The 3708-nt window shown below is 45.0% G+C and overlaps 1 pseudogene; it reads left to right on the top strand.

Annotated features, from left to right (window-relative positions):
* The first annotated feature begins 2880 nt into the window (after positions 1-2880).
* LOC126089935 (5S ribosomal RNA) lies at positions 2881-2998 on the top strand (annotated as a pseudogene).
* The last annotated feature ends 710 nt before the right edge of the window (positions 2999-3708 follow it).

A 3708-nucleotide genomic window follows, 5' to 3' on the forward strand; every position in this document is an offset into this window, starting at 1 on the left:
TAGGTACTATCGATAGTCGAGCGCCCAGTACGCCACAGGGTAGTCAGTGTTCAGACTCCGATCTAGTAGGTTGTAGGATGCTAATCGAGAAGAACAGATTTCGGCAGGTCGGCGGTCCGCGTTTACAGTTGTTTTAACGGCTGTACATGTCACCCAACGCCCTGGGCCTGACCTCCAGCAAATACGTAAATGGCGTAAATTGAGTGATTTGTCGGTGAGCTTAAGTGTTCATTTGTGCACAGCGATTACGCGACAACAGCGCCGGTCACCTACGATTTGGATTGCAGTGAGTATTGTACATTCAGTGTCACATGAAGAATATTGGCGTGTGATGACATTAACAGGCGACCTGTGATAAGTTAACCGTTATTACTTTGTCAGGCGAAGGGAGTAACTTTCTCATTCGTGCTGTTTAGACAATAGCCGGCCGGTGTGGCCGTGCGGTTCTAGGCGCTTCAGTCTGGAACCGCGTGACCGCTACGCTCGCAAGTTCGAATCCTGCCTCGGGTATGGATGTGTGCCTCGGGTATGGATGTTTGTGATGTCCTTAGGTTAGTTAGGTTTTAGTAGTTCTAAGTTCTAGGGGACTGATGAGCACAGATATTAAGTCCCATAGTGCTCAGAGCCATTTTTTTTTGTTTTTTTTTTTTGTTTAGACATTAGGTATAGAACATTAACAACAAATAATGTACCGATTATTGTTACCTGACGACCTAATTAGCTTTTAGAGAAAGATTTTTTCACTCTGCAGCGGAGTGTGCGCTGATATGAAACTTCCTGGCAGATTAGAACTGTGTGCACGACCGAGACTCGAACTCGGGACCTTTGCCTTTTGCGGGCAAGCGCTCTACCATCTGAACTACCCAGATACGACTCACGCCCCCTCCTCACAGCTTTACTGCTCTAATATTGCAATGCTTTCAAATAGTGATGCAAGAACGAAAACCTGAAACATTCTCTTAAACTTAAACTAGTTCTTAGAAATTATGTGTAGTGCGTATGTGTGGTGAGTCACCCGAGTTCGAGCCTCGGTGCGGCACACAGTTCTAATTAGCTTTGTTGTATTTGATACGAAACAACTCCCGTGCAGATATTAACCGATCAGCCTTTATCTGTTGCACACGGTCAAACTATTCTAAACTGTTCAGGTATAATCCACTAGTCAAAAACGGTTGTTTAAACAGGGAGTGTTTCATATGTCTCCCGCAAATTCGATTACCAACACACAACTGCATCCATTCCTCATTTACATTTGTATCTACATCTATACACCGCAAGCCACCTTCTGATGTGTATGATGTGTGGCGCAGGGCACCACTATAAATTCCCCCCTTTTTCTATCCCTGTCGCGAAAAACCACGCGGGATGAGAGACTGGTGATTAGCTTCCTCGTGAGCTCGAATCTCTCTGATTTTACCTTCACTGTCTTGTAAGGAGATGCATGTAGGAGGAAGCTATATATCGGTTTACTCATCTGGGAACATACGCTCAATCGCACCGTGACTCACAACGTCTTTCTCGTAGTGTCTGGTGCTAGGGCTGTTGATAAGCACAGTTCTGTCGATAAATCGATATCTACTCCAAGAAATATCGATGTACATCGGTGATATGTATTTCACTTATACATCGAAATATCGATATCGAAAAGGCAACAGTGGGTACCGATATTTTTATTTTACATATTTTCGCAATTTTCGGTAAATATTTCAAATTTTTCTTTTGAAATTGTAGTAGAACATAATTTTACTTTCACTGTGTCAAGGACTCTTATTACTTTCCGAGTTGTCATCGCCACCAGTCTTTCTCTTTGACTGTCTGAAGCAAGTATAGATGGTACAAACAAGAAGTCCGATTGCACTGGGAAAGGGGGTGGGGGGAGAGAGGTGTGAATGGAATAACGAGATTTCCGATGTGAAGAAATAGCAGACCAGATGCGTAAAAAAATTAATGCAATTAGTGTCCTATTCCTTCACATCGGCATTCTTCAAAAACAGTTGCTGAAATTGTAAAAAAAAAAAAAAAATCTAGACAGGAGAGGCCTCTGCAGTAGGTGGAGGCGTATGAGGAGATCTGCTGACGTCATCGGCGCTCGGCGCTACAAAGAGAAACTGCAACGTTTAACTTCACCAAGAAATTTTGACACTGCAGTTGCTAGGTCGCTGGCGTTTGCAGAAATGAAAACAGCAGGGAAGCCGACACGAAGTGTTCCGGACAAGTCCGATATGTGACGAAACCGAATGACGGTCCCGTCGGACACGTTTTATTCTGCGACTTACATGAAGTTACCATTATTAGCAAAGTGTTTATCGCATCGAATGTGCATCGTTTCCCTTTAAATCCTTGCTCTAAGGGAGGCAAGCAGGTTGCTAGCTTGCTAATGCACAGACTATCCGATAATAAATCAATACTTAAACATAAACATACAGCTCTTAAACGGGCAGTATATTTACAACGTGCAACCGTTTTCTTATAGGCCGGTATATCGATATTTTTACCGTCAATAAGTCAATAACTTCTTCGATACATCGAGGACCGGAACATAATGTTTAAATATCGATATATCGTATTGTCTATATTTTTAACAATATCAACAGTCCTGTCTGGTATGCTGGAGTTTGCTGAGCGCCTCTTGACTGAGCAACTCTGTGAAACTTTCGCGCTCAACAAACCTGTAACGAAATGCACAACTCTTTTTTATATCTTCTGTATCTCCTCTAGCAACCCCGTCTGACATAGATCCCCAAACAAGATCATTATTCAAGTATTTCGAACGATGGCTTCGTACACTAGCTCTTTCGCGGGCGGACTGTGCCCCCTGATGATCATTCCAACAAATATCGAAGTTGCATCTGATTTTCATGAGAATTCTTCTCTGAACTCGGCAACAGTCTTGCCGCAGTGGATACACCGGTTCCCGTCAGATCACCGAAGTTAAGCGCTGTGGGGCGTGGCCGGCACTTGGATGGGTGACCATCCGGCCTGCCATGCGCTGTTATCATTTTTCGGGGTGCACTCAGCCTCGTGATCCCAACTGAGGAGCTACTCGACCGAATCGTACCGGCTCCGGTCACAGAAAACCATCATAATGACCGGGAGTGCGGTGTGCTGACCACGCGCCCCTCCTATCCGCATCCTCATCTGAGGATGACAAAGCGGTCGGATGGACCCGATGGACCACTTACGGCCTGAGGATGGAGTGCTCTACTGTGTAGTCGGTCCTCTGTAATTCGCTAGGTACACCTGCTCCCAGATATTTAATAGATGTGATAGCTTTCTGTGATTGTTCTACAGTAGTGTAATCATACAATAGCGGATCACGCGCCTGTTTGTGCACAGACCGTTTCATTTTCTTATGTAGTCAACTGCCAATCCCTGCAGGAAGCGTCGACACTTTATATGTCTCCCTGCATTTCATTACAATTTTTAGGGTTGCGCTTTCTCTACGTATAACAGCACCATCTGCGAATTTCGTCATGCAGCTTCCGCAGTTATCATTACTTTATTCATATACTCTGATAGTTGAGAACAAGGGCCTATCCGCACCCTTGGCAACAGACTCCACTTGCGGCTTGGAATTAGACGGCCAGAGCTCCTGCGGCAGCAACGAGATGCCGATTTTGGCAGTGGTCCTTCCAAATCATCGTGTTCGCGGCAAACAGACGTACACGCTCGGGCTATTCATCCGCGTCCGAACGGAGCTGACGTTTA

The sequence above is a fragment of the Schistocerca cancellata genome, chromosome 6 (genome assembly GCF_023864275.1).
Source record: "Schistocerca cancellata isolate TAMUIC-IGC-003103 chromosome 6, iqSchCanc2.1, whole genome shotgun sequence".
In the NCBI taxonomy this organism is placed as follows: Eukaryota; Metazoa; Arthropoda; class Insecta; order Orthoptera; family Acrididae; genus Schistocerca; species Schistocerca cancellata.